This window comes from Panthera pardus, unplaced genomic scaffold (genome assembly GCF_024362965.1).
Source record: "Panthera pardus isolate Hobbes unplaced genomic scaffold, ASM2436296v1 HiC_scaffold_6, whole genome shotgun sequence".
Classification (NCBI taxonomy): Eukaryota; Metazoa; Chordata; class Mammalia; order Carnivora; family Felidae; genus Panthera; species Panthera pardus.
The window spans coordinates 39,552,136-39,579,140 of NW_026526991.1; the positions used below are offsets into that span (position 1 = coordinate 39,552,136).

The following is a 27,005-nucleotide window of genomic DNA, read 5'->3' on the forward strand; positions in this document are numbered from 1 at the left end:
AGGCTTGCTGAAATGCTATTCTCTACTGGGACATAAGAAAATAACACCATATCATTGTTCCTAATAGTCTATGCTCAATATTGGCTAATATTTTATTTATTATCTTTGGTATTTAAGTTTTAGAATAATTGTTCAGTAGCATACTGGAAGAATTAAAGAGAGTAGAAGCATATATTGACTTAGTATTCATGAAATACAAAAATCTATGATTATTTCACTTAAATTTATCTCAATACCTCTGTATAAGACAATGCTTTTAAGAACATTAACCTTCTTGAGTTTTTTATTTGTGTCAAAAGAAAACAGAAGGAATTGTCCTTTTCCAGTATCATATCCAAAAGCTATAAAAAGGAATTAATTCATATGCTTGAATTGTGATCATACCTCTGGTTTCTAGCTAAGGCTCTATAAATAGGTAGGTTCTCTGCCTATAAACGTTGAATTACCTTGTCAACGTTTTTATTCTGACTTATCTGAAACAAGTAATATGATGGACGGATTTGCCATATATGTTGTAAAAGCTAAAAATGTGTTGTAAAAGCAAACTATTCTCTATAGATTTCTCAGAAAATAAATCAGCAAGATGATGTAATATAAAGACTGTGGATCCTTAGAATTAGACAGACTTAGAGTTGAATTGTGACTTTAACATGTACTAGCTCAGAAGTCTTGAGAAAAAATTTAAACTCTTGAGTTTTCTCATTTTTAAAATAGTGATAATGGCACCAGTCTTAGAGTTATAGGAATAGAATAGATAAATATGCCAAATAATTAAGATATATAAATGTTTAGTGCTCAGCACATGCTGGTTCCTTTTCAGTATCTTGTCTTTCAACAGAACAGTAAACAGACAAAGTAAAAAAATATGACCTCTGAATTAATAAAGCGTTCATTATATTCATTTTTTCCAAGAATATTTTTGATGGTCTACTAGATTCCAGGCAACATGGTGTCTTAAACAATAGAGTATAATGTAAGACCTAGAGCTGACACTAGAGCCCTTACTATATGTGATCACTGGTTAGTGGCTGATCCCATTTCCCACCTGTGATAATTATTTTAGATGTTAAGTAGCATTAGTACTAGATACAGATTTGAAGGGGAAATGTACTCGATTTCAACTTAAGTAGCCTCTATTTGAAATACCAGCAGGTTAGCCAAGCACAAATATCTAGTAGGAGGCAGGAATAGAGGATTATAGACTATATGCTCTAGGAAAGTAGTGGTCATGTCCGGTTTGCTCACTATTATATTCCCCTGTGCTCAGAGTACTGATCAATCAGTAATAAGAACAATGACCGCAAAAGTAACACAACACTTACCATGTGCCAGAATCTGTTCCAAGGATTTTACATATGTAGTTCATTTAGCCCATATAATCATACTATGGAGTAGGTGCCATCTTTTCTGACAAGAAAATGAGGCACAAACATATTACATAACTACTTCAAGGTAGTTGAAGTACACAACCAATAAATAAAGCTGACATTTGCACCCAAGCATTTTGACTACAAAGCCCATGCTCTCAACTATTCTCCCTAATCTGCAAAACTAAAGAACAAAGAACAGATTGGGGAGGTAAGGGTAGAGATTTGAGATTGTTCATATACAAGTGAAAACAACAGAATCAGAGGGGATAGCTGAAATCTCCGAAGGATCTATAAAGAGAAAGAAGAGAAAATGGCTGAGTATCCTTAAGGAACACTAACGTTTAATCAAAGGAAGATGACTGTGTTGGAGGACAAAGGAGGAGAAACTTCTGGAAGTAGAGTGTGTGTCAATAAGTTAGAGATTCAAAGTATATCTCTTGGAGAGTTATTTCCGAGGCAGAATGAGAGAGGACACTGAATGGGGAATGGAAGAGAATGTACTGGTATATCATGACACAGAGAACAGGCAGAGCAATACTTTTCTGTGTGTGCTGCTAATTGTTACTCAGAGGACATTAGTAGTGTGGGACATGTAGCATATAGATCAACTAGCATTTTCAGGAACTAAAATAAGACATCTCTTACAGACTTAAAAAAATCCCAGTGTTTAATTCCTAGTTTCTAAGAAGTAAGTCAGACAATATGCTTTTTTCAAGATGGTGGGTAGCTAAAATATAGAAGGAGGTAAAAGTGAATAGTAAATTCTTGAAGGATTTGAAATTACGAACAATATTTTAAAGTTTAGATACAAGATTAGGAAAAATTTGTCATTTAAGATTGGGTCTCATTTCCCTTTTAGAATAATTTATAATTTATAATAGTTTTAGAATAATTGTTCAGTAGCAGGTGAAAGAATTCCCCTCCATAGAATATCAGAATTTATGGGCATTACTAGTAATTAATAATAAAATCTCGCCGTTATGTCAGAAGTGTATAGAATTCTAAATTCTTCATGTTCATTTGGTAACAACGACCCTGTTACATATAAAGTCCAGTGGCTACATCTTTCTTTCTTCCACCTTAAGAACAGAAGAAAACTCATCAGCTTTGGGGCCCAAACATTTTTTTTCCAAAGGAATTCTTTTTTTTCTCACAGCTCCTCATTGTAAGCAACTTAAGCTGTTGTGAGAGGGGACTCAGGCAATTGCAGAAGATTAATATTGTAAAGCATACATATAGGTATGACCATAGTTTCACAACATCATCTTCATAGCACAGTACAGCATGCTTACTGTTGTGAACATTCATACAGATTTGATAAGTGCACGCAGTTCATTTTTGGATAGCTAAGTTTTGAACCTTATCTCAAAATCTCCCAGAAATTTTAGAGAGGATATATGAACTTCCTATCCTTTTATTGTAAATTAACTCTAAACCTGAAAAAGAACATAGTAGCAGACAAAGGACCTGTTTTTCCTCTCTATTAACCTGGTAAGAATTTTTAAAAATTCATATACATGAATTTGAATTAAAAAGAAATTGAGTTTGTACTTTATTTTAATGCATAACTAATTCATATAGAGAGGAAACTAATGAAAACAGTTCAAATTATCCTTTAGCACAGAGCTTCTGAGAAAATATACATTTAATTAATGATTCATTTTTTTCATTCATACTACATATATTTATGGGCACTTACTATACGTTGGGATCTAAATTATAATTAAAAATTAGTTAGGCAAGGTTTGGAAGGGAAAGTCTTCCAGGGTGATGGTTCAGCATGTGCAAAGGTCCTGAAGTGACTGCGCTTATAACCAAGGTAGTTGAACCACAGAGAGCAAAGGGAGAGAGGGGAGCCATAAAGTTGGAAAGGTAATGAGAATACGTATGCCATAGAAATGATTTTAGACTTTTTTCTTGTACTTTATAAAAATGATCAAAAAACTTTGGGGGAGGTAGTAACTTGATCAGAGTTTAATTTTCAAAACACTGCTATGGCATGGTGAATAGATTTCAGAAAAAAAAAAACAAACAAATAGAGAAGTTATACATTGCTTACTTCCAAATGAACCATATCCACTGTTCTTATAATAAGCTAATTATTATTTAAAAAATTTTTAAGGACAGCTTGCCTTTAGAATATCCTATATAGATTAGGACTGAGAATATACATAGGCCAGCTTCTCCCCTTCCCTCCCCCCCCCCCCCCCCCCCCCGCTCCCCGCCACTCACATATATCCATTCATTACATTTTTCTAATCTCTTTGCAAAGCTGACGTATTAGCTTGATGTAGTAGTTAGGTCTTAAACTTTGAGCTAGTTTTCTAGTAGTGACGCTCAATTTTTATCAATCATTTATAGGCTACACAGGATAGGCTTGCATGGAGGAAAGTAAACGTAATTCACCTCTGGGGTGATTATGATACTAATTATAATACCAAAAAAGAATGCTCTTGAGTCATTACTGTGTGCCAAGCAGTGTTCTCAACACTTTACCTTGTATTGTTATTTAATCTTTGTAAAAATTCTCTAATTCCTATGTATGCATGATCTAGTATATAACTAACCTCCTTGAGACTGCCTAAATTATGTGACTCAAATTTTTGCATAGACAATCCATATCAGCACAGTCCAAAAGTATGAAGTAAGCAAAACCAAATTAATAAATCTCAAAATTCCCTCCCGCAAAGGGAGAGAAATCCTATAAAACAACAAAAAAAAACCACAATCTGATACTTTGATCTCAATAAACTTTTTAAAAATGTCAATAATTTCCTCTAACAAAACTATAGGAATGTAACAATATTACGTTTCGTCTCTGGTTCTGAGGAATATAAGAGTCAAAAGGTTTTACTATGAAGTTACTCAAGTATAGCATCAGGGACTTGGTTGAGGGGATGTGATAATTTACTAAATATGGCATGCCAAGCAGAAAAGATGCATTCATTGCCTCACTATTATTCTCGTTCAATTATAGAACTTACATCTTCTGGAAAAATGACTGTTTTATCTGGTGCTAGGTGTCCTTCTGCCAAAATAGTTTTCAAGTTACCATTAGTGATACATTAAGAAGTGCTCATTAAAGTAATGCAGCCTTCGCCTACCTTCTCATTTTTCTTACATGACATACTGCCTGTGATCCAGAGAGCAGACTACTTTGGGACACATGGTTGTAAAATTAACATCTCCACTTAGGAAAACAAAGGGGATACAATCAACATCTATAAAGACACAAAGGCAGTCGACTGGGTCAACATGAACTTGATCGCAGCAATCTTGAATCACTAGAATTTAAGGGACTGACAATTGTTTAGAGCTTGAAATAGCAACCTTGAGACAACAGCAAATACTGAAATTCCACACAATGGGCATTTCGAGTATAGAAACGCAGAACTCCAGAGAGGTAGAATGAAAACAGAAGAATCTTGGAAGAGAACTTTAGATAATTAGTAGATGACAAATTTATATGGGGCTACAAAAATTAGAATTCCACTGGTTTGTACCGCTATCTGCCTCCACTACCTGTTCCTTAGCCAGTATGTGGACACAGACACAGACCACTGGGCTAACAGAAATTTTTGCAAATCGAGTATAAACTAATATATTTAGTTCTACAGGGAAAGACATAGCAGGTTATTCTTTAAAAATTTTATCTAGCCTACTTTTCCTCATTTGAAATTCTTCAGAAGTGTGCCTCATTCCACATCTCACCGAAACCATCCCTAACCTTACTGATCTAAGTGAGAGTCACTTCTGTATACTTCAGAGCATCCCACGACCCTCTCCTAATGTGATACTCATGCCACTGTTCCGCCCTGGCATCTTTACTTGCTGGTCTTTTCCAGTAGAGTGCGATGTCCCAGAGGCAGGGAGCATGTTAATACATCTGTTCGTTACACCTAGATCACCAAATGGTTTCATTAACTGTTAAATGATCTCACTTCTTTTTTAAGATAAAGAACTAGGTGACAAAAAAATGATTCAGAAAGGTGTTTTTATTCTCCAAACTATTAAACATATTTATCCATTAAGGGAACAAGCATTAGCTTTGCAGATCACTGTAGTGCCAGATCGTTGTATATATGTGATTTATAGCAGAAGATATTTTTTAAATTCCCTAAAATTTATGCCAGTACTTAAAGTACTTATTAAGAGGAAATCTGGAAAGGCTAAAGGTTAGAAATAAATCTAAAAGATTGGATTAGAACAAGGTTAAAACCCAAAATAGTTAAGATTTCTTTTGCCGCCTTCTTTTATTTTCTTTTCTGACCAGCAAAACTCCCAACACAGCATACAAGCAGTTAAGGTGCCATTTTTTTTTATGTTCCTTTACTAACGTTTTGACTATTAGACTATAAAATAAACATAAGACTTTATGGTTTCTATGGCTTCCTATGGTTTCTCGAAATCACCAGTAGTGTTTGTTTTTTGAGTCTTGTAGCTCACACTTTTTAGAACTACATTCCTCAGAAACAGAACCACTTCATGTGGCTCCCTGATCATGATAGAACATTCAAATGCACTTACATTTCCAAAGGACATGGAAGCATTTTCAACTGCTACCTCACCTCTCCACCGAGTCCCTCCCAAGCTTAATGCGGTTGCAACACAGCCATCAATTAGTCTGAAACAGGGTAGAACCCAGTGGCATTCTGTGAGGGGCACATGCTTTCTAAGGAAGCCCTGACACATGGGGCACCTGGGTGGCCCGTCGGTTAAATGTCCAACTCTTGATTTTGACTCAGGTCATGATCTCACGGTTCATGAGTTTGAGCCCCTGTTTGGGATTCTCTCTCCCTCTCTCTCTGCCCCTCCCCTGCTTGCTCTCAAATTAAAAAAATAAAAAAATAAGGCCTTGACATCTGTTGTTCTGTAATAAGAATAGAGCCTGTATGTTTGATTACTTCTTTTTAGGAGCCTCTTGTAACAACTATCCACAGAATTATTGCATCTCTTAACCTCTCTCATTTGTGTTCATGTAAAATAATCTCTTTAGTGGAGTATAGCCTCATTTACATTTTAGGGTAGCAGCATCAATTCATAAGCGGCATGTTTGTAATAACAGATGGGTGCAGAAGGATTAAGGGACATTTGAGACACAACAAAATCGATATTTTTATGTAAGGAAGCTTTTTAATTATAGTCACTCTTTTTTCAATTTTTGTAATGTTTATTCATTTTTGAGAGACAGAGCATGAGAGGGGGAGGGGCAGAGGGAGAGGGAGACACAGAATCTGAAGCAGGCTCCCAGCCTTTAGCACAGAGCCCAACGCGGGGCTTGAACTCACAAACCGCAAGATCCAGACCTGAGCCAAAGTTGGACACTCAACCGAGTGAGCCACCCAGGCGCCCCAAATTATAGTTACTCTTAAGTAAGATTACTATTTCAATAACTCTAAACATTTAAAAATATTTATTTGCAGTTACGTATAATTGTACTATAAATACATTTATAATATATATGTTTAATAAGAAAATCTTTCTTCTGGCTGATTCAATACTTCTAGAACATTCCCTAAAAATTCCAAAAAAAATGGAGCTTCTATTAGATAACACACACAGCTTTCTATCAGCTTGTAAAAAAAATAAATTAACTGAATAATTTGCTGAAAAAAAAACCTGAGAGAATAAAGTTTAAAATTAGCATATTATAAGGATAAATATTTAAATATAAAATAATTTCACATATATTATGTACAGTGGACCCTTTGGTCCTAAAAATATTTTCCTCAATTGATAATAAATGGATCTTGAATGTTTTCACACTTGCACAAATGACAGAAAATGAGATTATAGCATAGTGTTCTTTCTTTTGTTTAAATGATAGCTGCGAGTAATAAGACTCAATCACTAGAAACAATAATTCATGCTATCCTGAATGATCTTTGCTGTGTGCCTGAACTTGCCCGGTAGGGACTAGGTAAGAATTGTACCATGAGAATATAGAAACAGAACAAATGTCAAGGAAATGACTGACAAACTTCTGCTGTGTTTAGATTGTGAAATAAATTAAAGAAGAATTTGAAGTACCTATTGATTCCTTGGTTTCCAAGTGACAGCTCTTGTGTGCAGTGATTTTGTTGTGGTTTGGAGTTACCTGGGCCTCAGAAGCATAATCCATTTATTGAAGGGTACTTGGAGAAGGGAGATAAACCTTTATCTCTAACTGTAACTTTCTTCCCAAGGAAAGATGAAAGGTACACTCAAAAGTGGCTTTTCTTTTCCTTGGAAATTACAATTTGAACAGAATTCGAAGAGGCTGTGATCTCAAATGAAGCTATGTAAGGATTTAGGGGATAAGAGAGGAAATTGAGGGAAAAGAAATGTCGAAGTTGTTTCTTATGATGTTTGAAAATTATCTGAATGCTAGAATATAAATAAAACACAGGTTGAATAAATTAAAGTATTATATGATTTTGTAACTAAATACGGTATAATGTTACTGCTTTTTTCATATTTTGCAGGATCTCTGTATTTATATATTTGGGGAATATTTTTTAAAATAACATAAGACAAAGATCTTTGTTTTGTTTTGTTTTTAGCATACATACAATCTTGCAAATTCATCTGAGTTAAAGAAAACGTGCAGTACATTTGAGTCAGTTCAGTGTATTTTGACTCCCAAGAAAAGCAAAGAACATAGGCTTTTTATTTAGAAAGATGAGGATCCAATTCTGGCTCTACCCACTTACTGGCTGTGTGACTTAATCATTACATAGTAACAAAATACAATAATAAAATCAACCTCACAACGTTTATATTAACCTCAATGCTTGAAATATAGTAAGTGCTTCAGCAAGTAGTAGTATAAGAAAGTAGGAAATTTTTCATTTAAATAGAAAAGAAAACCCCACAAATACCTGTTATTCTTCCCCATAATCAAGGTTTACTGTCATATTCTCCATTAAGTTGACAAGTGATAGGTAAACTATGCAGAATGTTTGTCCATTGGTTTCCCTCAATCACTGGACACCTGGTAGGACTGAGCATATCTAACCTTTGGCAGTAAATCTTTCAGTGACATTATGTCCATGGTTCTCTGATACAATGACCTGAGGGTAGAGTTCATGGCCACTCTGTTGGACATTTTCATTGAAAATCACTGATCTGGGATTCCTACTTGATTTTTCTCTTTTTAGTCAGGAAAGGCTCTGGGGTCCAGATGGGTTTTCATGAGTTTTTAAAAACCAGTTAAGCAAGTGTTCCAAAGAAAGGAGGCCTGTTAACACATTTAAGCAGAAAACCAGCAAAAATGCTGAGAATAGAAGCAGTCCCACAGATAAGAGAAGGAACACAATTATGAAGCGTAAGAATTGATACGCAGAATGAATTCCAAAATAATTTCATAATTCCAGGATTCTTATATCTGAATACCACCAAGTCATCAGCAGAAGATTTTTGCTTATCAGTGAAATATAGTAGTATTTCAATAGAAAATTATCTTATACAGAGCCTGCTACAAAAGGTGAGGGGTTTTTCACCACTTGTTCTACTTACACGTTTGGTTTTCTATTTTAATTATTAATGAAGTAGTAGGTCAGCAGTGTTTTAGTAAGGCAAAGCCCTGATCAGTGATACTGAAATCGTATTTAACATGTGTCAGCCCATGTGGATAATGCATGCAGCTCTATAACAGCTGCCAGTTTCCATAGATCATACGTCCAGGTGATGACTGTCCTCTCGGACCATGTCACTCTTCAACCTCATCTCAACTCCTGGGTTTCCCACAACTGTACCTTCACTGCAAGAGCCTTAATATCAATTTTATTAGTCCTTAAAATTAATCACCATAAAACAGAAATAAAATGGAATGACACATTTCATTCAATACCATTCAACCACCACTTGACAGGAGCCAGGCACTGTGCTTGTTATGTGGGTGCAGCTCTGCAGAGAGATGTGCTGCTGGGCTACATACAGTAGGCAGATGACACTCAGCAGAGCAAAGGCGGAGTTTGATTAAGGAAACATAATTGATTACAAAGTACAAAACAGACTTACTATTAGCACTAGTGCAATGGCTTCTAATCTTGTTTATCTAGCTTATTTAACCGTTATTAGTATTTAGCAAAAAAAAAATATTCAAGAAATTGATTAGCTTTTGACTCTCATGGCCTTTATGATCCTGAACAACAAAATCTTTGAAGGTATCTGTCATTAAAAAAGAGAACCAAAAAAGCCTCCAACTTTCTTAGTAAACTGTGATGCTGAGATAATGTTCTACCTCCATCTTATAGAATCATTATTTTCTCCATGAAAATCTAAAGGGAACCCATCATAATAGGAAATTTGATTAACATGATAATCTGTATATTCTCAGAGTACCATAATTATTCTTTACTAATTAATCTACTGACTCTACAAGGTCACGTCTCAATAAACATCATAATCTTACAACAAACTGCTCTTAACGTATAGAATCTATGGGCAAATGTCATCACCAGTCATTCATTTTAATAATAAACTTTACTTTTGATGAGTATTTTAAATTGAAAATGATTGCCACCATTGTGTCAGATATTTGAGATATGTCCTTTAAAAACATCCAAGTCTCCTGGAGTTTCCCTTCTAGCAAAGGGAGGGAGAGGGAAAGTAGCTCAGTTAATCCTCAAGGCAATTTGATGAGGTAGATTCTATTATTATCCCAGTTTTACAGATAAGAAAATGGAGGCTCAGAGAGGTTAGATTAATTGCCCATCATAGAAATTACAAGTAGAGGAGCCAGGATTCAAACTCGGTCAGTGTGCCTCCAGTCTCTTTGACTGTATACTTTATATTAATACAGTATGTTGAACTGTTCCAAATATTTCTCAGAATGTTATTTCACTTGTGTGGAAATTTTTATTAAATACACGCTACTAGCCACTTCATCAATGTTGGTACTCCATTGTTACTAAGGTACTCCTTCCCAAATATACTCTGTGTTTTCATTCAGAAAAATAAGACCTAAATTGAACATAGAGCAAAGCAACTTTATTTGGTCATAATTGTTCCTAGTATAGAAGTTTCTATGTTTACCCACATGTCCTGGCCTCTTATACTACCCCATTCTACATTTACCCCACATATCAGCCAAAAGAAAATATTAATCTGAAACTATGAATTAGACCTTAAAATTTCAAAATACACAAAAAATGCAATTGATAACCATAGAGCAAAGAGACACTATATTTGAGTGTTTCTCTCATACGTACACATGCACTCCCTATCTATCTACTTACATATTATATATGTGTGTGTGTGTGTGTGTAGATGTAATACATATGTGTGTATATGTAATACCTTGGCAGAAAATAGAATTCATAGTCCCCTAAAACTGTTAGGTAAAGGACAAGAAAGATTGTATTCTTCCTGGTCATTATAAAGGTGCAATTCAGTGACACTAAGGCTACCATGATACCAACTAAACTTCTTCATGACAAATAAGCATGTAATGCTCCTTGAGGTCCAACCATTATGATCCCACTCAAAATACTGACAAACCCCGAATGGTGTGTTTGAAAATTAACCAAGTAACATTTTTTCTCGTCTTCTGGATTTTGATCCTACTGATGAGCTAAACACCATCTCCGTATAACATACTGTATAGCATCTGGGCGAGACTAAATGGGACTTGTAAATTGTTAGACCCTTGAATAATTATATTTTCCCCTTTAAGGTATTTCAAAGTATCTCAGAAACTCTGTTTAAATGTCACTTTAAATTGAAACAGCATTTGATGATATCAAAAAATACTGCTTTTATAGGAGAAAGGATGAAAAAACTAGAAATGGAAAATTATAAAATTGAAAAGAAAATCTCAAAGGCATATGAACTCAGCACATGCCTACACACAGTTTTCCCATATTCAAGGCTCAGATAAAGATTTTAATTAGCTCCCTTGAAAACTGTTGTTAACACTAAAATAAAAATTCCATCATCACTGCCTTTTCACATAGTACTCAGGATACCATGCCCCAAAATAGAATTTAAATTCCTGATTAACACTGCAAAAAAAGAGTACAGAAGTACAATGCAGGCAGTGCTGCATTAGTTTAAGCACATGTTCGTAAATAGGCTTTTAACATTTAGCATTCATTTTTATACCCACATAGATGAGTTACATCTTTCTTTTGTCCTTTACATGCTAATATTTAACAAAATCCTACATGAAACCTATCTGCTACTCATAGCAACAAACATGCCATTATTTTAAAATGTTCTAGTTTAATTATCATGTGTATAGCAAACCGATGAAACTGAATTGGGTTCAATATTAAGAAGATATTTACATATATTTTCTCTATATGTATTTATCTCTATGGATATGTCTATATATCTTTCCAGGTATGTTCCTGCCATAATGAAAGGTATACAGGGCACCTAGAAGAGCATTTTTAATGCTCTCATTAATGCTGTCATTCATTATCTTTTAATTGCTTTGATAATTTAATTATGGCTTCAAATGTAAAATTTGTTAGTAAGTGAAAAACTTATCAAATGAATGCTCATTTAAGTTGGAGTACACAAATAATGGAAGATAATGTTTGATCGAATTCTGAAACTGTAATTTGCTACAGCCTATTTTCATGGTCAAGGTGACTTCTGGATATACTGAGTGAATCCTTACACAGAACTGAACCAAAGAGAAAACAACATGTGTCAACCCTGTGGGTGGAGGTGACATGCAATTTAAAATGTCTAATTACACGTTTCACCTTAGCTAAACATCCTGAAAGATGGCATGATCTAATTGCAGATTAATGCATTTATTTCTCTAAGGCTACAAATGAAGTAGCTAGAGAAAACATTTCTCTGATTCTGTACGCAGTCCAAGAATTCTATTAAATGTCTTTGTCATGTAAATCTGAATAATTGTCCTGCAGATCACAGACCCTAAAATGTAACTAAAATATTAGTGGACTTTACAACATCACCAAGGATTGTTTTTGAATTTGAATAGCTTTGATAATCAGCCCGGGCTAGGAGCCCAAAGCAAAGTAGGCTAGACCTAATGAAAAATCTGATACCCTGTCTTCTGTCCCTCCTGTATGTCTCTACTTCCTACTCTCCCTCTCCATACCCTAACTTCTTTTCTTCTTGATGTTTTCAATGAAAACTTTCAAAAACCTTTTCACTCTGGCAAAACATATTTGGGTTTTCTTAACTTCATACTGTGGTATGAATTTTCAAATTTCATTGAAATTTGTGTTTGCTGGATGCCTAAATTCTTTCAGGCATTGGTTCTGGTGGATTATGCAGTTTGTATGATCTCTCAACACAACACCTCAACTCTCTTTAAACAGGGCAAGACTTTAGAATTCGATCATGATGATATTGTGTACGTACTGGTTCAGTCCATCCATAAATGCTCCGAGTATTTATTAATGTGCCATATTCTGTGCTGGAAATGAAAAGACAAACGAATGCCATCTAAGTACCTCTAGAGTCAAAACAAATAAATCTACTGGGTGTAATAACAGCACATGAGCAATCTGTGCTTTGAGAAGATGTTCATTCTGAGGTTGCTCTATAGAATCAATGTTTCCCCAAAATTCCTATTTTGAATTCTTAGCCATTAATGTGATAGTAGGATGTAAAGCCTTTGAATAGGTAAGTAGGTCATGGGGGTGGATCCTTAATGAATTGACTTAGTGCCCTTATAAAAGAGACCCCAGAGAGCACTCTGGCCCTTTCCCCCACGGAGGACACAGCAAGAAGGCTGTCCATCCAGTAATTCGTTGTAGTAGCCCAATGGACTAAGATGGAGGTAGAATCTGAGGCTGATTTTATATCTTCCTATATCTGTCTATATAAAATACATACGTATCTTTTTCAGCTCTTCTCTATAGTGTTCAGCCCCATTTTCATAATTGACTTTTTTCTTTTTAACTTTACTCAGGCTCCCAATGATATAGCCCCATAACCTATCTTTTAGAACCATTCATTCCTGTGATTCCTGACATGTCTTTATTGTGCCCCTTCACTGTAGTTAAAGGCTGAGGGTACAGGGGGTGAGGACAAGACTGTTCTTTCAGAGATCTTATAGGGGGAATTAAATTAATTAACAATTTAATTGCAGTTAGTGCTAAGCATGTCAAGTAAAAAATTCTGTCCTCATGGTTTTGTCATTTAAGATTAACCTTTCCTTTCCTTTCATTCTAATTTCCTTTGTTTTTGTTATATTATGAAAAAAAAATAGCTCAGGATCTATAATGTGATGTAACAAATCTATGTAGTCTCTACTTAGGGAATACCACAAATGTTGGTCTTTTCTCATGGAGAAGGGTTGTGTCACCCTGAGCAATCTCGTACAGCAATGGCCATGATGGGAGACCAGAATCTACACAGTGTTCCTTAAGCCATTGTTTGAATTTTGCCTTCTTAAAAAAAAAAGGACCCAAGGAAATGTAGAATGATTTTATGGGGCCAAAACTTGACAAAACTGTAGTCTAGAAATATTTCAGAGTTACCAATAAATTAATAGTGACAACAGTGCTTTTCAGTATAACTACTATACAGTATTCATCTGAACAAAGTATGAGTCATGGCATCCTGACAGTCCATGCCGAATTTGAAACAAATTGGAGCTGTAATTTATAGTACAATAGAACCCAAGACAGAGGCACATGTAGTCCAGGCTCTTTAAATATTCTATAAATAATAGCTCAGAGAGGCACAATTGACAATGAGCAGAGGCTGGATGATGAATCATCAAGTAGTTTAAGTAAAACCCTGCCTGATTAAATGCTTTGTTTTTAAACCACCTGCATCAATGTCTGCTGTAGCAGGACAGATCAAATTGTTCTCGGGTTTTTTTCCCCCCAAAAAGCAGACAGGCTTACAAATGATAAGTTTTATTATATTATGAAACTGATGCCAAATTAAAGTGCTGAGCGTTGTGTAATTCCAATTATCTACATTTTGGCCCAGGATTTACTGCCAAGCAATGTTAAAGACACGGCTAATGTAAATGATCAAGCTGCTCATGGCTTTGGGTTGTAGGTTCGTAATTTCATTTTGGTCTTCGTGGCCTGGAGAATTTATTTTTCCATCCTTCACTTCAGGAGTCTTTTTTGTTTATCCCACCAACCAGTTACCAGATGCTCTATCAACTAAGCTAATTAGTGGAGTCTCCTTTGAAAGCCGGTGCTTGCTGAGTGTGGTCATGAGAACAGGCACCAGTGCACAGGCTAGAGACGTTCTGAGTGACACAGAAACTCCAGCAAGTGTTCTTGTAGCCAAATCACTAGGAGCTGGTATTGCCTAGACAAGGGCAAAACGTCCACTCGTGTGAACAAAAAATCTGGCCATTTATCTGGCTTTAACATGATGCTGAAGAGCAGGTTGACTAACTTGTTCACTGTGCTAACATAAGACTAAAGAGAGCCTTATTTTAATGTTGGCCAGAAATTTTATTTGTTCATATAGTATAAACTGACATCACATGGTAAATGATACAGCTTAAGCTAGGAATCCACCCCTCCCCCTGCGGCCTTGGAGAATCCTAATTACTTTATAATTTATATATTATTAAATCTCGCATTATTGTCCTGAAAACTTCAATGTGTTGTGTATTAGGGCCCAGAATTATCACTGGGCTTTCATTTTACCTTATATTTGTATCAATGCCTTTCTTACATAATTCTATAACATTGGCAGCTCTTTTTATTTCTAATTTATTTTTGTATCGCTAGACTTCAGTAAAAATCCAGTAAATAATAATTGTTTAAGAAGTTCTTGATTAACAAGCAAATGAATGAAGCTCCTCGTTCTTCAATAGAATGAAAGATAGATAATGAACGGATGAGAACTTCTATCCAAAAGAAAAAAATCTTTGTTTTGTAAAAAGTTGTGTGAGGCATTATTATGAAAGAAAAAGGAGGAAGGTTATACTGCCCTAGGGCAAAGAGTTAATCCATATACTGAGAGTCTAGACTTAAATATTATTCTGAAGGGATACATTGCATATTTACATAAAGGATGCCCTCATTTCCCATTCAAACTAACCATCTCCAAAATAAGATAAAAATGTATCGGAGGTAGAACTTGATCTTTTGATGTCCATAGATGATATTGCTTTAGAGTTGAAACATTTTTAATGTAGAAACTCCTCCTTCATCATGAAACTATTTGTAAGTTGGTACTTTGGTGATAGTGTGATGGATACTCCATTTTGGTTTGAGAAGCCAGCTTTCCCATTATGGATGTTATGAGAAAAACAGAATGGCACACTTTTTGTTCAGTAATTCCTTAAAAATAAAATCAGGGGTGGTTGTTAAGGAAAATAATTTGAGAGTCAAGTCATTTGGCTAAAAAGACATGATTAAATAATGTAGGCACTTGAAGTAACTCTTTCAGTTTATAGGCATGGCAGGAACAAGAACTATTTCAAACCTAACTGGTTTTGAATATTAACTTTGTCATTTACCAGGTATGTGTCTTTCAATAAACCTTTTATACTCTCTGAAGCATATTGCCATGTCCTGTAAAATGATGCTCATGACTTGGACATCCAAGGGTTGTCGTGATTACATGAACTACGATGTGAAAAAGTGCCTGGCACCTTGTACAAAGTCCATTGAACCTAGTCCCTACTGATCACTGGGGCTTAGTAGAAACTGTGTCAAAATGTTAATTTCACTAGTGATATGTGTATTGCATTATTGCTTATATCATCATAATAAGAATATACTTAGAAAGGAATTGCTTTAATGAGTTATGGTACATCCATTTAATGAAATAAAGTAGGTTCATGTGTATTAAGACATATTACACACGTGTGTGGGTATGTGTGTATAAATTAAAAAATCTGAAAGGATTCACACCAAATTGACAACTACTTTTAGGGGGTATAATTCTAAGGAAGCTTTACTCGTTTTGGTTTTGAAAGTATTTTTAAGAATTACGATTTAACTGAAAAATGCTAAAACATTTGTAACTTTTGAAAAAAAAATCGTATTCTGCTGCTCTGTACAAACGTTGCTTATGATATTCATTTACATCTACTCTGTTCCTATTAAATTAGAGGGAAATTCACCTCCCAAAGGTTTTCATAGTTCAGATAGTTCAATGTAATTTACGATGACCTTTGTTCCATTTCTGCTTTCTGGCTAATGAGAGGGAACCACACTACTGCTCTTTCTAGCTCCTCTGTTTTTTTCCTATGCTTCTTTTTCAATGTGAGCCATGTGCCAAAAAGAGATTTCGAAGTGTGTTGTATTTTCTCACTCAGAAATGAATTTTTCTACTTGGCTCCTTTTAGGGAAACTTATTTCTGCTATTTTCCATCTTCAATATGTTCTCGGAAACACCTGCCATTGTCAGTCAATCTATAGAATACAGACACTTACAAGTGAATTATAAATGAAATGGTATTGTGACTAAAGTCTCTCAAACCGGGTATCGTTTAAGGTTTTTAAAACTAAAACAAACAAAAAACTATACTATTTTGTAACAATTCATGCCTTCTAAACTCACTTGGAACTATCTTGAAACCAGTGGACACATTTTACTCATTATCATAGCTCTGTAGATATTGGCTATTTTATGAAAATAAACATTTCACATTTATTATTAATGTAAATATCCTGACTATCCATAACATAGAGTTTTCAATATTTCTGCAAGTATTCTGTAGCAATTCCTTATTTCCAAAGTAAAATGATTAAGACATTCTAATTTTTGTAGATCTCTGGTTCTAAAAACGACTGTTTTCTGTATTCACTTGTAGTATGTCTTTCCTATTACTGTAAGTCCTTGATTTGGAGAAAGAAACAGGCGGCTCTACTTAAGAACCTGGAATTTTACAATGGATGTGCTATAATGTAAGGGACTCTGCTTTTTACTACAGGAAAAGGGATTTTAACATAAGCTATGTAAGGAATTTACATTTAAGAAACTAGAACTGGAGATATCATGCATTTAATATCAGTGAATGCTATGGAAGCCTCTCTCTGTGGACACTAGCAAGTATTTATCTCTATTTTGACAGAGTGAGCATGAAGGAAATGGATACTACTTAAAATGCTAAAATGTTCAGTCTAATTTAAGATGCTCATATATCTGTGATAAGATGAAAGGAAAATGAATTCTTGACCAGATTGGAATCTTGAGGAAACTGTCAGTCAAATACCACTTGCCGTGCCTTGGGTTGATTAAATTCATATAATCCTATATACACATGAATATAATGCATGCAAATTTTACCCCATGAAGCCTAAATTAGTAAACAGAATAAATATGGCTTCATTTTATAGAATTGCACAGAAGAAACATGAAATGACCAGCAATTGGTATATATTAAATCTGTAGAATGTATATCATTAATGACAGTATATTTTCATTAAAATACGGGTTATGAACTATGCTAAATACTGCGAACATCATTAATTTTCTGTCACAGTATATTATAAAAAATTAAAAGGCAGTAATTAACCTGACATAAGTGTTTCTTACAAGCCAGCTGTTAATTTCTAGATGAAATAATACATTTTCTAAATTATATTTTGATTAGGAGTAAAGATAGCAATATGACTAAATAAGAAAATTAAATATGTCATTAATTGTACAAAATGTTTTTCCGTGACTAATTCCCTCATTTTGAGAGCCTTTAATATAATGAGTTATAGTAATAGTGACTTAAAAAAAATCATCTGAGAAATAGTGGTGTCTTTCCTCCTAATTAAATGGTTAAAATAATCTACAGGGCGCTTCATGTATTATATGTCATTCTCTTGGACTACTGTTAATTATTTTTTATATACGGTATTTCTATGCTCCCTTAAAAGCTATGGAAAAAAATGAACTTGGCAATTTATAGCTCGCATTTCAAAAACACTACTTGACTACTGTTGTCAGGCACTGTTTCATTTCATTGAATGTGACAACCTGTATGAAGAGTCCATGACTCTAACTAGCGTTGTTTGGCTTGTCTCACAGAAGAGTCCCAACTCACCAGGCACTGGGTTTCCAATTCCTGGTCATGATGTATAATTTGCCCTAAATATGCATGATGTTTCTTGCAAGAAAAGGGCTTACCAATGATAAATTGCCAGTGCAGAAACACCCTCCTCTTTCCTCTCTATCTTTGCACATTGCCAAGTTGTGCCCGAAAGAAAGACTACAGAATTGGGCAGCACACAAGGATGTCATCACCTAAAGCATTTTCTTGGGGGTTAACTCCTAAATCCATAACATCCCCACTACTTGTCAGGGGAAAATAGAAAGAAGCAAGCTGGGCGGGGGGAGGGAGTAGATGCAAATCTTTTAGGAATAGTTTTAAAAAATGAAACAAAACAACAACAGCAACTACCAGAAAACGTGGTACTCTATCAAGAAACCATTGGTAGTTAATGTCATGAAACATTTTGGAAAACAAAACTTGTAAAGCTATTTTTGAGAAGAGTTATAATTATTATATCCTTTATACTAAGAGGCAGACTCATAACAATAGTCAATACTAATTCTGTGCTGCATTTGATCAAAACCAGTGCTTTTGTTTGGTCACTTTGAAGCTCAGATATTTTAGCCAAAAATGTATTTCTCACTAGCCTTCCAATCTGATGAGTTAATATATGACCAAACAAGCACTAATACGCATTCAGTGTAAGATGTTATGAGCACTATAAAGTTACTGAGTGAAGTGGTTTTGAGAGTAGCTCTGGTGGCAGAGCCTGGGCAGCTCAGTTAATTAAGCATCTGACTTTTGATTTTTGCCCAGGTCATGATTTCACGATTCATGGATTTGAGCCCCACGTCAGGCTCTGAGCTGCCAATCCCTGATTCCTCTCTCAAAATAAATAAATAAGCTTAAAAAAAGAAGAGCTCTGGTTTTATAAATACAAGCTTTTATCCATTAAGTGTTACTAGAAGGTAACTTCCTTGGGGGCACAAACTTTGCTCTTCTTGTGTTCTGCTCTGTGTCCAGTTAAGAGATGGCTAGCCTATACCAGATGCCTCCCAAATTCTTACGAAATGGATCAGTTCCCTTCTTGTAAGAGAGATGATCTTTTGGGAAAAATTTTTCAGGTTTTATTCAGATTTTAAGTACTTTTAAAAGAACATTTTACTGAAATAAAGACAAAAGGGCTCTATGTTAAGATGCCTCATACATGAAGTGTTCTCGTATAGGAAGTCTGCTGTAACATTAAGAAAGGTTGAGTCTTTCTTTCAACAATATTAAGCACAGTGGTGACATTAGAGAGGAAACCACATATTTTTAACTGTACCTTTTTTTATTCCTTCCTAAGACTTTTCTCCTAAAAGGATAAGAAACGTTAGAAAAGTAATACAGCCAAGAAGGGCTGCCTTCAGTTTTAGGTAGGACATGGGAAGGATAATGGCTCTGGGGGAGTGGGCAGGAGACTGAATGAGGGCGGACTTAGCACAATTATCTATCCTTTACTCTCTTGATACAAAACAGAAGTGGTTTCTCATTAATATCGTTAGAATTGTGTCTGTGACTAATACAGTCAAAACCCACATTATTAGTGTTGCACAACACTAATATAACCAAATTAACACCAAAGACTGATGATTCCATGAGTGCTTCATAAAAGCACTGCTGATCTCATTTCCTGAACAGAGAACAGAGGTCTGACTTGGTAACATTTTCCCAAGAACATCATTGAATGACCAGAAATTGTGCGATCTTACAGAGAACAAATATATATATATATATATATATACACACACACACACACACAATATACATGTGAGATATGTATGCATATACACATATGAATGATATATGCATATTTTATAAGATAGTCCTTTCTTTATTCTCAAATAAATCCAACAGCTCAATTGCTGTATTATTTCTAAATTCCTTTCTGGTCCATACATATCGGTGGCTTCTCATTTCTTTAAATTGCTTTACTAAAAAGTTGTCAAAAAATGAGAGCTAATGTAGTGGTCATATGACTTAAATTGTCATTTTTCATGCATGTGTTTCCAACTTTTGTATATAAAAACAGAAAGTGCTCTTAAATTTTTCCTTTTTAATTTTTTTCATGTTCTTTTTCAAGAGAAAGAGAGAGAGACAGAGCATGAGCTGGGGAGGGGAGACTCAGAATCCAAAGTAGGCTACAGGCTCTGAGCTGTCAGCACAGGGGCCAACCCAGGGCTCGGACTCACAAACTGAGATCATGACCTGAGCTGAAGTCAGATGCTCAACCAACAGAGCCACCCAGGTGCTCCTGCTCTGAAAATTTTATTTTGAACTTGAATATAAAGTTTTGAATGCTGAATCATGTTTCAAATCTAAAGGAATAAAACACTTTTGCATATTGATATTAATCATCACAAAGTATTATGGAGGATTACACTGTCCACGTGTATGTATTTATTAAACTAAAATTTTAGCCAAAGAAGCACAAGTTTTCCAAAATTACGTTTAAAGGAATAATCAAATACAGAGATAAACAAGGTAAGCTAATTTTAAGTAAGGTGCAGTTCTGTTTTAAACTTACTAATTTTATTTCTTTTCTGTTAATCACAAATTAACCTCATTTCACTCACATTTTGTTCACAGTAATCTTTTATTTATTGCAGTAAAGAAAATAACCTATCTTTTGAACAATTCTTTAAAGGGGTTTAGATCAGCTGAAATTTGTTTTTATACTTGCATTCTAAAGTCAAGTCTCCTAACAAATATTAGATGGCACACAAATCAAATTAAAGTCCTGAGGCTGAGCTAGTAGCTTATTTTCATTTTTTAAATCAAAACTGCTGTTTGTGGGTAACTATTTTGTTAAAAATATTTCTATCTTGTGCTTACTCTTTATCTGTAGGGCAAAGGCAAATGAAATTAATCTCTGTAATAGCTAACAAAATCATCCCTGTACTATGCCTAGAAGGTGGGGGTGAGGGGAAGGATGGCATTTGTTGTGATACTGTTATTTAAATATTGTAAAAAGAAAAAGTGTCCTCTGGGCATAGGATATATTTGGGCTACCATGAAAATTAAGCATCTGTTGGCATATATCCCTTTTCCAAGATTATTAAAATTCTGAAGTCTTTGTATAAAAACAATCTAATTTTTTCAATGTTGTTTAGCAATGCATATAAATCCAAAAGGACATGAGCTTCTGGAAGATGTATGTTGCCATGTTTATAAGATATTATCTTTTGAAAAAATCTGTTATGCAAAATTTACAATTATAGGCAACCTATACATGAAGAAGGAGTTATAGCTTAGGATTTATTAGGAGGTTCAAACAAAATAAACCATGTGATGGGCCTTTGTCAATGGTGAACAACAAAGTCAATTTTACACAGTTTTATTAGAGAACTATCCGGGAAAGCATAAGAACCATAACAATGAGGTATAATTGAGAGGTTTTGCAAAGTCTCTTCCCAAAAACTGGTGTCATGGTAGCATTGTACAGCATGTCACTAAAACCTAAAAGTCTTTTTCCAAACCTGGCATGCCATGCATTTATACTAGTTTTAATAGTTGACTGAGAACTATATCCTGAAGTGGATTATTAACTCCTTAACAATTATTGTACTCTGTAAAAAATAATTTAGGAAATACCACCTTCTTATTCAATGAATATCTATTAATTATCAACTATTTCCAAGCTACTACACATAGAATGATATAGAGAAACACACACACACACAGAGAAAACCCTGGTCAATTTTTCTGAATTCATAGAATACATGCAAAATTTACAACACTGTTTTCACTGACATCCTTGTATTACATATTATAAAACCATATGGAGGAATGAAGTGATGTCAGAAAGAGCTAATTAGAGGCAGACACTGAAGCCTATTTTACCAAACACAGTAAGCTGGTTCTACCTTTTAACTAGTTAAATAGTCTTAGATAAATACATAGTTAACCACAAAATGAAGAAATAAATGCTTTCAAATAGTGAGGCACAATTCTGTAGAACTTCTGAGATGGATATAGCCACTTTCCTATAGCAAAGACATAGAAAACCTGGTAATTTGGATGCTAAAGTTTTTTTTTTTTTTTTTTTTTTTAATATGGTAGGATGGAGAGAGGCCATGAGAATATCTTGGAGTTTAGAAAGTTAGGCACACTTGGAGAACTGTTGGACTAATTATAATCTTGTACAAGTAAAAACATGTGTAGAGACGAAGACCAAGGGCCAAATCTGATGGTCTTTAAGTAGCAGAATAAGACAACCGAACAGGTGGCAATGGAAACGGGTAACTGCGTGGATTCATGTGTTTGGGCGAATGTTGAATTGGTAGTTACAGGGTTGAAGGACATGGAGCTTAATAGAGTCTAACAAGGACTCAAATGAAAATTATTTTCTTTGGGCCTAAGCTTTGAAGATGTGTGTCGATGGAGTGTTAGTTGAGGTGTTAGAATAAAGGGATGAGGCCTCAATTAAGTCACTGAGGTCGTACAAAAGGGTGGTTGGATTTGTGGCCAAAGAAAGGTAGTGAGCTGGATTCCAGCATCCTCAGTGTAGAGGAAGGGTTTTGAATGAGAACATAGTGGTGATCATCCCACTTGCAGTCCTCCCCTCCCCCAACTCCAGGTGTAAGGGAATGAACAGCTTCCACCTGGGTTGCCTCTGTTTCTTCCTGAGTGAAGTAACTGTGCGTTTATTATCTCAAGGGGAAAAAAAGGGAACATTCTGTAAAGAAATGTAGGACATAGGTAATAAAATAAAGAGATTGTGAAGGCAGTTAGTTGCAGACATAACAATCAATGGAAAATATTTAATAAAAATCTTGAATTTTGATCAGTAGTCAAAGATGGCAGGATTAAAGGAGATATTATGGGTCTAAATAGGATGCAGGTTCATATATGGCCCAAGTTCAATATTAATTAAAAATTCTCCATTTTTTTTTCAGAACATGTAGTTAAGATATTAAGTTTCCCTAAAACTATCCGGTGTCTTGGACTAACCCACTAATCGAACTTGACACATTACTTTAGGGATTTTGAATTCTAGTGATTTACAAATAACTTGAAGAACCATTGCCCTTTTCTTTCAGAGAAAGTGTACCTAAAAAATAAAACTAAATTCCAAAAGACTATCCAAAATCTTTTGTTGTACTCTAACTTTGTCACATTAAATTTTACTTGAAGAGAGTGGAACATTAATGGAACTTGGAAATATTTGTTTTACCTTGATCTTATGGTATCTTGCCTCCATAAGATAGGATCCTTAAGAATGGCATAAAGAGAAACACAACATTGGAATAGAGGATTGAAATCAGCCAAGAAACTCAACACTTTTCATGAAGATTGACCTCATCTGCCCTGAGGACAGACCCTAAGGAGAGCTGGCTTCACCCAGATTTCAAAAAAATATTATGAACCAGCATTTGCTGGGGAAGAGATCATTGTGATTGGCTCTGGGAACTGGAGGACTTATGATTAAGGTGGAGAGATGGCAAATGCTACTTTATGTGGTTATCTATATTTATGTTTTATATCTATATCTTAAATCCTTATTAAAGAGCCACGAATAAAATAACAAATGGTAGAGATTAGTAAGGTTGCTTGGAGGAATGTGCACTTAATCTGTACTTTTAAGATATCACATAAGGGACATTGAAAATGGCAAAACCATTTAGCAGATGGGACATAGTCAGAAATCCTAAAATCTCTGTCATTGTCATTATAAAAAAGAGGTATCATTTTGGCCATCACAACCTTCCATGGCTAATTTAGGGACCACAGAAGACTGTGGTATGATACTGACATCACACTTACAAAAACAATCTTTTGCTACTTAGCCATATTTGCATCGTTCTTAGTGCAGAAAGTGACTCGAGGATTCCCATTTCTCTCATACAATCTGAATGCCTATGTGGAAGTTAGTTTAGAGGACAGCTAGTTTCTCCTAGAGGCAAGGGACTGGATTAAGTATCTGGAGATCCTTCTAGCTGTGTAATTATTTTGTATCGATTTTAATTATCCACAAAGCATGAAACTGCTGAGAGCTCTGACTCCAAAGCCATGACCTAAATGTTCCCGGGTCCTACCCTTTCCCCTGTTAATTCAGTTCCCCTGTCTTTATGGGAAAATTAATGCTACAGATAAAGCTTAGGTAGCATTCATCTTTTAATAATGAAAATAAAGAACTTAAATCTAAGCAGTAAGATTTAAGTTCATAAGCTTACTTTGCACGTTCAAAATGTGACTTTGACCCCAAGTGTCTAGAAAAACAAGACTATGAAAGCCACATTCTCTTGACTATCTCATAGTCCACATTTACATTTATATGAAATACCCTTTGAAGTGCTTTATTTTACGTTAAACTATTCAACAGGTCATTTTATGAACCAGATTTTAAAATACCGATTAAAAGTTTTAATCTGTGGCGGGAAATTCAGCAGTGCCATAGATTTAAGGTCTTTCCAGATTCACAAAGTGCCCTATATGTCACCTGGCAACTGCACAAGGGATGCTGTCCTGAAGCAGCAGATGGTTACACACAAAACCCTCTTATTCTAAAAATCCGTAGAGGAACAAAGAAGAGGAGTAGCAGAGTACTTTTCATTTTTAGTGATTCTTAAGCGAGGTATCTCTGATTTCTGGCAATCTCTAATCTGCTAATTGGTTTTGGCTTCATTAGGGTCTACAAAAGCGACCGATGCATAAGCCACACAAAGACGGCAGCTGTTCTCAGGATGCTACTGCAGACAGTTACACTTCCTGGACAGCTTAGATTTATGCCTCTGGTCAAATCTGTCAACTTCTAAAACAAATTAAAAAGGAATTTGGAAATGAGTAAATCATGAATGAGGAGCGACAGGACTTTATAATATTTACCTTATTAATGAATTATTCTTTTCTATAATCAGGGAGGCTTGGGCCTGGCATGCTTATGTGTGTGCAAGTCCGTGTGCACATTTGAGTCCCCCCCGCCCCTGCCTTTTTGCGCCTGTGCAAATAGCTGGAGGATCATTATCTTGGGTGATATGTCCACAGAAGTCAAAGGATAAAATAGGTACTATAATAACGATGAAACACTCCAGAAGTAAATCTGGCAAACTGATGCTAATTCATACTTTATGGTGAGGTTTTCTTATCAGTTGGGCCACATTTCTCAATTTCTATTCCACTACTAGCTTTATCCTATTAAACCCAGAGGAAAGGTTGCATCTTCAGACATGGCTTACTGAGTACTGACATGATTAGGACTTACTCCGTGATAGCTGTGGGAAGTTATATATTCTTTCAGTGTCCTATTTTCCTAGCAAAGATCAGTGTCAAAAGAAAAAGAAACGGAAAAGATTGGAAAGGAAGAGAGATGAGAAAGACCCTAAGAATTCAGCTCTACAGGGATGGCAGAAGGAAACAAGGAAGAAAAAGGAAAGCAAGAATAAGATGAGGTTTAGCTTCTGCTACAATTCTTTAAAATATAATTCAAAGACTCACAGTTCTAAATTTTTACTTCTACTGTTAACTGCCTCATACCTTCACATTCCCTCGTATGGTCAGCATCACATTTAACAGCATAAAAATTATGATCTCAGGAGTATCAGTCACACTTAACTCTTCCCCAAGTAACTGGAAAACCATACCTAATTATCTTAAACAGCATTAAAAAAAAAAAAACAATATTGGAGCATTCTAGCTTTCAGAGAATTAAGAATGAGCTAGGTAGCTTTTCTTATCAACATTTTTATGAACTATTTTTTTCCAAACACTGTTTCAGCTTTCGAGCCTTATAAAATCTTCCAAACTAAGGCATTTTGTTTAAAAGATTCTGAAGGAATAAGAAAATTTATAATTATTGCTGTCTTCTTAACAAGATAGCATATAAATGCTCTTTAGTTCCAGTTTTAAAATAAGCTGCTGGTGGTATAGGAATATGGCTATTCTCTTTAAATAACTGTTCAGCATGGCTTAACCTTAATTTGTTTTTCTTGTATTATAACCATATCTCTTTTCCTATGCATCATGATGGTTATGTTGAAATACTGAAAATTGTGAAAGCACTAAAAAATACTACTAATTATATTTCTAGAATAATTCTTTTCTGGGAAATTCTAATAATTTAAGATATGATTTTTAGTTTGTTTGTTACTAATATAAAATCTAATTTCTTCTCAAATTATAACATTTAAAGGTTACAAAGGCAGCCTCTAAAGAAATAAAAAGTGGGTAATAGAGAGTAAAGTACCAAAAGCATCATGACTATTTTTTCCTCCCCTTTTCCATATCCAAAAAAGTCACACCCAGAGGTCTGTAGTCAAAGAACTTTAGAAAGGAAGTCCAAATTGTAACAGAATTACAACGTGATATATTGATGCAGATGCCCTCCTTAAGCTTAACTAGACAGTCTTCTTCCTAACTTTAGGCTTTTGAGGTCTCTTTTAGAGCATTTTGGGAAACTTGTAATTGTAAAATCATTCTCTACTCCTTTGAGATGTAAATCTTTTTTAAAGCTTCTTACCAGTTCTACAACCCACAATTTTCTTCCTCAAAAACCTGGAAGCCATCCCTTTGAAATGTACTCATCAAGGACGATAATGCCCCTATCTTTGGATGCGTTGCTCCAAGCTGTAAAACTATTTTTACATTGTCTTGAGAAAGTTTCATTTTCCCATAGGTAAAGCCAATTAGGAAACACGACCCTCCACCTAATCACTTAAAATTCTCTTGCCCTTTGTTTGAGTGGAATAGAGCTCAGATTGAGTTCTGGCCTC

At 34.9% G+C, this 27,005-nt stretch overlaps 1 protein-coding gene across 5 annotated transcripts in view; it reads right to left on the reverse strand.

The window, feature by feature from the left end:
* Positions 1-27,005, reverse strand: part of SYT1 (synaptotagmin 1) — a 543,967-nt gene that overhangs the window by 431,618 nt on the left and 85,344 nt on the right. Inside the window, exon 2 of one of the 5 annotated variants that reach the window (XM_053894953.1) lies at positions 1,323-1,407. The exons of the other annotated variants lie outside the window; for them this stretch is intronic. The gene's annotated coding sequence lies outside the window, so the exon portion shown is untranslated. The remainder of the gene's footprint in view (positions 1-1,322; positions 1,408-27,005) is intronic. 5 annotated transcript variants of the gene reach the window in all.